Source organism: Mauremys reevesii, linkage group 3, assembly GCF_016161935.1.
Source record: "Mauremys reevesii isolate NIE-2019 linkage group 3, ASM1616193v1, whole genome shotgun sequence".
Lineage (NCBI taxonomy): Eukaryota > Metazoa > Chordata > Testudines > Geoemydidae > Mauremys > Mauremys reevesii.
Window position 1 is genome coordinate 42888581 of NC_052625.1, and position 10720 is coordinate 42899300.

Genomic DNA, 10720 nt, shown 5'->3' on the forward strand with positions numbered 1-10720 from the left:
TTAAAGCACTTTGGTACCATATATCCTCCAAATGCAAATAAAGGGACATTCAGGTGACTATTTTGATTGGCCTCTGAAAAAGGCTCCTATAGCATTTTGTAGACCTCATCTAGGCTTCCGTGAATTTATTCTACCTACAGATTTTGCAGAACAGCTGTACGCTTAAGTTATATGAAGTTTTTAAAAGAGAGTTCAATAACCTCAAATAGTTGGGGTTTGACTTAAACATTTTACTGAAGGTTACACTTTCAATAACACAGCACTCTCTAGTGATTTTATTATGCACATTAGAACAAAACTTCTGGAGCCGTCATGGTATCTCTGCTTTCAAAAGTGTGGGAGTACATTTTTAATCATGGGGTTTTACCAAAACTACATACATGCAAACAATAAGACAAAACAATTGACTAGTTAAAATGCTTAAAATGAAACAAAACCATAATTTTCTCTACCCAAAAGATTGGAAAACTTATTATAGGGAGTCCTATCATTCTCTCCAGTGCTGCCGGTGGAAGTGGCACAATCCTGGCGGCTTGGGCCAGGAGAGAGTGTAGAAGGGGAAGTGCGTCCCTGCTGTATCATTCCTCATTTCCCAGACCTCTGCAAGTATGTTAATGTTGATCTTGTCAGTGTTAATGCTGAAATTTTCCAAAACTTGTGTGAGTGCAAGTGGCCTGTTACTCCACATGGAGTTTGATGCAAGTTTTGGGACAAGGAGCTTTTCAGAACGAATATGCGTCATGCCCAAGTCCTCTGCACAACATAGCCATCAGACATGCAATGCCTTTGCCTGAGAAGGCAAATGTAAATGCTTCCCCCCAGCAAATGAGGATGAGGAGGGCTCAGGAGCAAGAAGGGGTTATAGAACCAAGTGGTGGTGGTGGACCTTGGAAAGCAGACCAGCAGCCAGTGGGGGCACGTAGCCCTGGGCCATCAGAGAGGATGATAGCTGGCAACGTTGCAGTTGAGTAGTGTATGAACAATTAGTAGTAGAAAAAAGTATTACAAATACTAAACATACAGTAAGTAACATTTTTATTAAATCACACAGCTGGTGTATCAACCAATTTTCACAGCTGGCAGGGGGATAATGTGCTCAGTAGGACATGCACATGGGATGGGATTGTGCATTGGTTATTGGCTCCCTTGTTTTTTGGCATATGGAAAGAAAAGTGGACAGGTGGTTCAAATTGCAGCATAGCTCTCTCACACCTCCAGACCTCTACTATGAGAACAAACTATTATTATTGTTATTGTATTTATTAATAAAAGTTTGGCCTTGTATTCATAATTGAACATAACCTGTGATATAAGATCTACGACAATGTGATCATTTGACCCACTATATTCCTGTAAGTTAAGTATAAAGAGAAAAGAAAATTTAAGACACTGAAAATATGTAAGGTGGAGAATTGGAAAAGTTTCATGATGCAGTGAATAAAAAATGTAGTATGATATCTCTTGGTTTACATGCGTTCACTTTAAATATCTACATCACGGCCATGATCGATGATCATGAATAGGGTGTGTATTGTCCTCATGGACCAAGTTCTGTCCTCAGTGACATCTGTGCATTCTCCTATGGTTAGTGGGATTACATGGCTGTAACAGAGCAGAATTGCATGGTACTGCTCATGATCATTGAATACCTCCATGTACAGCACTAGCAATAGCTATACACAGATCTTATCAGACACAACTTCTGATATACAGTACTTACAGATATATCTTCTATTTGGCAAAACATTAAACTGTCACACAGTTTTATTCATGTGATGGATTCCAAGTTAGTTTTTAAAATAATGAATTACTTGGCTCCAGATATTCTGGTGAATAAGGGCTATTTAGTATTTTCTTGCTGTCCAAATTTGTAGCATGCTCTTTTCCCTCTAGTGTCTGGGTTTTTACACTCCACCGGTGCACTTCTGCTTTAATGCGTGTCACTTGATGTATATGATAGATTTAATTTTACTTGTAAATGTACACCCCTCCTTCCCAAAAAATAATAAAGGAGCTGCTACATTTTCTTACCTAATTATTTTGTATAGATAGTTTTCATCATGGTAACCCTAAAAACAAATTTATTTTTGGATCAGCATAAAAAATATTAGTGCTGGAAGGAAATAAATGAGACTAAAAAGATGTGTGGATGAAATCAAATATCAGCTAAGATCATATAATAAATAAACTGACTATTAGATAAATTATTTATTAAAACAAGACCTTAATAGGGTTATGTGTTGTGAGTATAGTTTACAGTGGTTTGTTTTCCACTTAATTAGAAGCTTTACATTTCATCTTATTAATAATGAAAATCCTCTTGTCAAAATGGGTAAGATCATATTGACACTAATATGTACATTTTTAAGGCAGGAATGAATCTTGCCTTTTAAATCATTTCATTACAATATGGAAAGGGCCATATTCTGCTCTCAGTTTCGACAGTGTAAATCCAGAGTAGTTCCTAACACAGCCTAGGGCCAATATGCCTTGCGCCTATTTGGGAGTGACCACTTCTAGAGCTGTAATAGTTCACTCTCTATGGGTACGTCTACACTACGGGATTATTCCGATTTTACATAAACCGGTTGTGTAAAACAGGTTGTATAAAGTCGAGTGCACGCGGCCACACTAAGCACATTAATTCGGCGGTGTGCATCCATGTACCGAGGCTAGTGTCGATTTCCAGAGCGTTGCATTGTGGGTAGCTATCCCATAGTTCCTGCAGTCTCCCCCACCCATTGGAATTCTGGTTTCAGATCCCAGTGCCTGATGGGGCAAAAAACATTGCTGCTCGTGCTTCTGGGTACAGCCTCACCCCTCCCTCCGTGAAACCAGCAGCAGCCAACCGTTTCACGCCTTTTTTTCCTGGGTGAACTGTGCAGACGCCATACCACGGCAAGCATGGACCCTGCTGAGGTGAAGACAGCAATCATGGATGTTGTAAACACCTCGCGCATTCTCGTGCAGTCAATGCTGAACCGGGACCTGCAAAGCCAGGCGAGGAGGCGGCAGCTACAGCAGCGCGGCGACGAGAGTGATGAGGACATGGACACAGAATTCTGTCAAACTGCGGGCCCCTGCGCTTTGGAGAGTCTGCTGGTAATGGGGCAGGTTCTAGTCATTGAACGCCGATTTTGGGCCCGGGAAACAAGCACAGACTGGTGGGACCGCATAGTGTTGCAGGTGTGGGACGATTCCCAGTGGCTGCGAAACTTTTGCATGCATAAGGGCACTTTCATGGAACTTTGTGACTTGCTTTCCCCTGCCCTGAAGCGCCAGAATACCAAGATGAGAGCAGCCCTCACAGTTGAGAAGCGAGTGGCGATAGCCCTGTGGAAGCTTGCAACGCCAGACAGCTACCGGTCAGTTGGGAATCAATTTGGAATGGGCAAATCTACTGTGGGGGCTGCTGTGATGCAAGTAGCCAAAGCAATCACTAAGCTGCTGCTACGAAAGGTAGTGACTCTGGGAAATGTGCAGGTCATAGTGGATGGCTTTGCTGCAATGGGATTCCCTAACTGTGGTGGGGCGATAGATGGAATCGATATCCCTAGCTTGGCACCGGAGCACCAGGGCACCCACTACATAAACCGCAAGGGGTACTTTTCCATGGTGCTGCAAGTACTGGTGGATCACAAGGGACGTTTCACCAACATCCACGTGAGATGGCTGGGAAGGGTTCATGACACTCGCATCTTCAGGAACACTACTCTGTTTAAATGGCTGCAGCAAAGGAATTACTTCCCAGACCAGAAATTAACAGTTGGGGATGTTGAAATGCCTGTCGTTATCCTGGGGGACCCAGCCTACCCCTTGATGCCATGGCTCATGAAGCCATACACAGGCAGCCTGGACAGTAGTCAGGAGCTGTTCAACTACAGGCTGAGCAAGTGCAGAATGGTGGTAGAATGTGCATTTGGCCGTTTAAAGGCGCGCTGGCGCACGTTACTGATTCACTCAGACCTCAGCCAAACCAATGTCCCCTATGTTATTGCTGCTTGCTGTGTTCTCCACAATCTCTGTGAGAGTAAGGGGGAGACCTTTATGGCGGGGTGGGAGGCTGAGGCAAATCACCTGGCCGCTGATTACGCGCAGCCAGACACCAGGGCGATTAGAAGAGCACACCAGGAAGCGGTGCGCATTAGAGAAGCTTTGAAAATGAGTTTCATCACGGGCCAGGGTACGGTGTGACTGCTGTGTTTGTTTCCCCTTGATGAACTCCCCCCCCCTTGACTGACTCATTCACTGTAAGCCACCCCCCACTCCCCCCTTTTGATCACAGCTTGCTTTCTAAGGAAAGAAAGTCACTCTCGTTTAAAAATCATGTATTCTTTATTACTTAATTATAAAAAGAGGGAGAGAACTGACAAGGTAGCCCAGGTGGGGTTTGGGAGGAGGATAGTAGGGAAGGAAAAGGCCACTAAAAAAATTTCATAATAATGAGAGCCTTTTGGTTGGGCTGTCCACTGGGGTGGAGTGGGCGGGTGCATGGAGCCTCCCCCCACGAGTTCTTACTCGTCTGCCAAGTGAGGAGGCTAAGGAACATGGTGAGGGGGGAGGGTGGTTATACAGGGGCTGCAGCGGCACTCTGTGATCCTGCTGCCGTTCCTGAAGCTCCACCATACGCCAGAGCATGTCAGTTTGATCACGCAGCAGCCCCAGAGTTGCATCCCGCCACCGCTGATCTTCCTGCCGCCACCTCTCACCTCGAGCATCTCTCCTCTCACCTCGAGCATCTCTCCTGTCCTCACGTTGGTCCCTCCTGTTCTCACGGTCACTGGCATCTTTCCTGAACTTTGCTACCACGTCCTTCCACTCATTCAGATGAGCTCTTTCATTGTGGGTCACTTCCATGATTTCCGAAAACATTTTGTCTCGCATCTTTTTTTTCCGCCGCCTTATCTGAGATAGCCTTCGGGATGGAGTAGAGAGGCTTGAAAAATTTGCAGCCGCATGAGGGAGGGAAAAAAGGGAGAGAAATATTTTAAAAGATAGATTTTAGAGAACAATGGTCATACTCTTTCATGGTGAACAACACTATTCACCTTACATAGCACATGTGTTTTCACTACAAGGTCATATTTTGCATCTTAATATTGAGTGCCTGCGGCTTTGGTGTTACAGATCACAGACACAGGTCCAGGCATCAGAATTCGGCTTGCATGCGGCCATGGTAAGCCATTGTCTTTCGTCTGCTGCAGCATTCATCTATCCAGCGCCCTCCTTTCCCAAATAGCAAGCAAAGCCCGTTGAGTGCTGCTTCTTTCCTGTTAACGTGCAGCAGCAGAAACCACCCCGTGGCTGGTATCATGGAAGATCACTGCTAAACACCCCCTTTTCCCCCCCACCCACAACCGCATGGGTGGTAACAGGAAATATCCCTGCTAGCCAAACGTGGAAAAGCTCAGCACCAATCGCGCCTCCTTCCCCTTCCCCCCCCCCCCCCCACTTGGCTACCTGCAGGGAAGGATTTCTTTTAAGCCACAGGCAAACAGCCCAGTAGGAATGGCCATTTCTGTTCCCTTACTTAAATTCCTGAATTTCAACCAGGTTACCATGAACGATATCACTCTCCTGAGGCAACACAGCGAGATAAAGAACAGAAGTTGCTGGAATGCCAGCAATCACCGGGACCATACGCAGCTAGGCTTTGTCATGCAATGATACAAGATTACTTGCTACATGCATGGCGTGGTCAAGTGTCCTACCATGGAGGATGGAATAAAGCAGCGCTGCCCAGAAACCTTCTGCAAAGGCTTTTGGAGTACCTCCAGGAGAGCTTCATGGAGATGTCCCTGGAGGATTTCCGCTCCATCCCCAGACATGTTAACAGACTTTTCCAGTAACTGTACTGGCCGTGAATGCATCCCAAGTCCTCAGGGCAAATTAATCATTAAAAAATGCTTGCTTTTAAACCATGTCTTATATTTACAAGGTACACTCACCAGAGGTCCCTTCCATGGCTTCATTGTCTGGGATAGTGGCTTGGGAGGGCTGGGAGTGTAATTCCGTCAGGGTGAGAAAAAGCTCCTGGCTGTTGGGGCTCACGGAGTGCTGTGTGCTCTCTGCAAGCTCGTCCTCCTCTTCCTCCTCCTCATCCTCCCCGTCTGCAGAATCCTCAGCCATGGCTGCGATTACCACCCCCACCTCGGAATCCACGGACAGGGGTGGGGTAGTGGTGGCGGACCCCCCTAGAATTGCATGCAGCTCAGCATAGAAGCAGCATGTTTTTGGCCCTGCCCTGGACTTTCCATTTGCTTCTTTGGTTTTCTGGTAGACTTGTCTGAGCGCCTTAACTTTCATACGGCACTGTACTGAGTCCCTGGTGTGGCCTCTCTGCATCATGGCCTTGGAAATTTTTTCAAATGTTTTGTCATTTTGTCTTTTGGAACGGAGTTCTGTTAGCACGGAATCCTCTCCCCATACAGCAATCAGATCCAGTACCTCCCGTGCAGTCCATGCTGGAGCTCTTTTTCGATTCTCAGGAGACTGCATTGTTAGCTGTGCTGATGAGCTCTGCGTGGTCACCTGTGCTGGTGAGCTCGCCATGCTGGCCAAACAGGAAATGAAATTCAAAAGTTCGTGGGGCTTTTTCTGTCTACCTGGCCAGTGCATCCAAGTTCAGATGGCTTTCCAGAGCGGTCACAATGGTGCACTGTGGGATAGCTCCCGGAGGCCAATACCGTCGATTTGCGGCCACACTCACCCTAGTCCGACATGGCAATACCGATTTGAGCGCTACTCCCCTCGTCAGGAAGGAGTACAGATATCGGTTTTAAGAGCCCTTTATATCGATATAAAGGGCCTCATTGTGTGGACTGGTGCAGGGTTTAATCGGTTTAATGCTGCTAAATTCGGTTTAAACGCATAGTGTAGACCAGGCCTAAGTAGTGGACCTATACTTTCCTTTGTCTTTCTCTTGGACCTAATGTATTTATAGAACCTTTCTTCATTCATTTTTATTTATTCTTTGGCAAATGATGACAATGGGGACTGTGGGAAATGGAGCGGGCCGAGGGATGTGCTGGCCACAGCTTCTCACAGCCCCCATTGGCCTGGAATGGCGAACCACGGCCAGTGGGAGCCACGATCGGTCGAATCTGCAGACGCGGCAGGTAAACAAACTGGCCTGGCCCGCCAGGGGCCTTCCCCTGGTGGGCTGTGTGCCAAAGGTTGCCGATCCCTGTATTAGACTGACCAAGGGGTGAGGTAATATGTTTTATGGGACCAATTTCTGTTGGTGAGAGAGACAAGCTTTTGATCTTATACAAAGCTGCTCTTCAGATCTGGGAAGGTATTCAGAGTCTCACAGCTAAACACTAGATGGAATAGATTGTTTGGCATAAGGAATTAACATGTTGTAAGAGACCATTGCAGGTGAATTGGGCAGTTAATGCCTCTGCAGTCACAGGACAAAGGAGGGTTAGTGGGTTATAAATTGTTGCAATGAGCCATGAATTCATAGGCGCTGACTCCATAGGTCTCCGGGGCTGGAGCATCCACAGGGGAAAAAAATGGTGGGTGCTCAGCACCCCTGGACAGCCCCTCTATCAACTCCTCCCCCTCCCCCTAGTACCTCCTGCCGATCAGCTTCGTCCCTCCCTCCCAGCGCCTCCTGCCCACTGCGGATCAGCTGTTTCTCAGTGTGCAGGAGGCACGGTGGGCAGAGGGGGAGGAGCAAGGGCAGGGCACACTTGGGTTAAGGGGCAGGAAGAGGTGGGGCGGGTGGGAGCTTGGGGGAAGGGGTAGAGTGGGGGTTGCCCACTCCCCAGGAAAGAACACAGTCAGTGCCTGTGCATGAATCCAATGTCTCTATTCAGTCCATGATTTTTAGTGTCTAACAAAGTCAGGCATTTAAGCTCCCAGGCTCATCTTTTGAAGGTGCTGTTCAGGTTTCCTTTGAGGATGAGGACTGAGAAGTCAGATATTAAATTATTGTTGTGTGACAAGTGTTCACCCACAGGTGATCTGGTGTTTTTGTCTTTTATCATTTTCTGTCTGAATTCATTGAGAATGTGGTGATTGTCTCGTTTCACCCAGATAGTTGTTACTGGGGCGTTTATTGAGTCTCTGGATGAGGTACACTACGTGTTGCGATAGGCATGTATAGGACCCATGGATCTTGAAAGGCGTGTTGGGGGAGGTGTATCGAACATCGAAGCAGTGGAGCTGTTTCTGCAGATTTTGCATCTGTTGTAATGGCAGGGCCTGGTACTTTTCCCAGACCTGAAGAAGAGCTCTATGTAAGCTAGAAAACTTGATTCTTTTACCAGCAGAAGTTATTCTCACCTATCCTGTCATTCTTTCTATAGGCTTTTGTCTCAGATGTCTACAGCTGGGATAGAAGTCTCTGCAGCAGTGGGTAAAACTGAATAAAGAGTGTATACAATGATTAATATTTGTATTAAATTCTATGTGACTTCCCTGTGAATGGGTCTTCCAACCCTTAAACATTAAAAATAAAAATTGCTGATTATTTTCATGGGGCTAGATCAGGCAGAATCAATTATTTTTTGTAAAGGTCCAAATTGCTTGGTCAAGGTCCAGACTCCAGAGAAACTAATAAAAAAATACTAATGATAATAAGTAAATAAAAAGATTTGGGGGTCTGTTCAAAAGCACCTGGCAGTCTGGATTGGCCCACGGTCTGCCTATTGACTACCTCGGACTAGATTGTTCTGTGAGAATTGTTTCACAGAAGAGCTCTCTGCACAGAGCTCTCCCCTTTTCTGTGCTTGGATCCCAGAGAGGGTACTTTGGGAGTTGGGGGGGGGTAATACAGCCTGGAGTGGAAGCTCCAGTGGAACTGCACTACCGGGAAGCAGGAGGCGATAGGGGAACTTTGACACTAATTTGAGGGCAGAAGCTTCCAGATGATCCCCTGAGATCCAAAGATGCTAGAGCCCAAACCCTCTCATCTCTCATAGAGATTTTCTCCCCTGCCTCCTTCCAAGTGTTTTCTGCAGGATGGGGTGATCTGGCCTGAGGCAAAGCCTTTTGCTGCCAGAAATATTTTAAGGAATGATTTTTCTCTTGGTCTATATCCTACCCTGTCTAATTATGCATAATATTTCACTGTAAGTTTTCTCTGAGGGTAGACATGCTGCATAAGATCTATTACAACAAAATGTATACGCTTAAACGGCTCATTGTCATTCTAGGTAATCCAAATTAAATGTAATTTGCAAATGCAGCAAACAAAAGAACAAAAGCTGTAAAATGATGCAGTGAAATTTACAAAGCAGATATCCAGGAACACAGCATGACAAACATTCACGGAGGGCATGAAGAGTAGAAGTGATACAGTACATAAATATTGTACAGATTTTTTTAAAACCTCAGTTTAAAATGTCATGAAGGTCTGTATTTGCATCTCCTTCACTTACACCTGCCTATGCTACTGTTTATTATGGATTTCTGAGCAAGACCACAGGTAGAGTCTCCGCTGGCTACTCTGCTAGGTACAATGTGCCCTTTAATAACAAACAAAATGCTTTCATTTTTATATTGCCTTTCATCTGAGGATCGCTAAGAATTTTCCAAATACTAATTAACCCTCAAAACACCCCGGGAAGTAGGTAATGAATATACAAAGATCATTTCACCCACCCCGAAAATGCAGCCAGTTCTACTTTGGACCATAGAAGCTTCCTAATAGTATACAGGAGTTCTGCATAACAGTCTGGGGGAAGAAGTGATGACACATATCACATCAACTGAAATTTCAGGGGGAATATAGGTTGGTAAATGGAGTTGGAATTTGGCCAGAGCATTGGCATTAACACATCTACTCTTATAAAACATGCCAGGGGATCTTTAATGAACACAAGCAACCAACATCTTAGTATTACATCTTATTCAAAAGATGGCCAGTGTTTCCTCTCATCATCATGCTGGAGCACTGATTCCAGGATGGCTCAAAGACAAGTGCCACCTACTGAGTCCCCAGTATCATTTTCTGCAGCACCAAGGTAGATGTGGATTGGCCTCTAGGAGGAGTAGCTGGGGCCTGTACTTTAATAATAACCCTTTTATCAATACTGAGGAATAGCTACTTAGCAACTTAATAGGTCAAACACATATGAATGGTTAATTTGCTTCCTTTGTAGCCTGAAAACCCTGTTTGTTCCCAGAATGATTTCATATCAGGCTGTTGCCCTGACAGAGTATATCTCAGGGAGGATCTCTCTAGCCTTGTTACTTCCCTTCTGGGAGGAATGATGTTGTTTCCATGTCCATAAAGTTCCTCTCTCCAAAGACTATCTGTATATTTGAGATTATTACTTCCAAGTTTGGAGAGAATGTGACTGAAGAAAGAGATCTTGCCAGCATAAAATGGAACAGAGTTGATCTTATTGTGTCCCACTGGTACTGGAATTCGTCTTTCTTGTGGTTTAAAGGATTCTGGCAAGCTGTCTGAACCCAGAATGTAAATTACATTTTATTTTATTTTTATTTAAACACCACCTACAGTACGAGATAACCATACTAATGGAAACAAAAGCCTTCCTAAAAGTATCAGACTTTAAAACGTATATGATCTTGTATTTTAAAAAGGGGTTTTAATAATTTAATGATGACAACTTTTAATTTGTGTTTAAACCTTCCTTTGTAGAACTTGCAACTGAAGCACTGTACTAGTTCCTGAGATCCAGAAAGACTACAGAGTGAAACTGACTTGACTGTTTTCATTGTCTAAAATGAGTGAAGTGCAAAA

The 10720-nt window shown here is 45.0% G+C and overlaps 1 protein-coding gene across 1 annotated transcript in view; it reads left to right on the forward strand.

Annotated features, from left to right (window-relative positions):
* SYT14 (synaptotagmin 14) overlaps nucleotides 1–10720 on the forward strand; it is a 240071-nt gene extending 229351 nt beyond the window's left edge. The window contains exon 8 of the mRNA XM_039532410.1: nucleotides 10619–10720. The gene's annotated coding sequence lies outside the window, so the exon portion shown is untranslated. The remainder of the gene's footprint in view (nucleotides 1–10618) is intronic.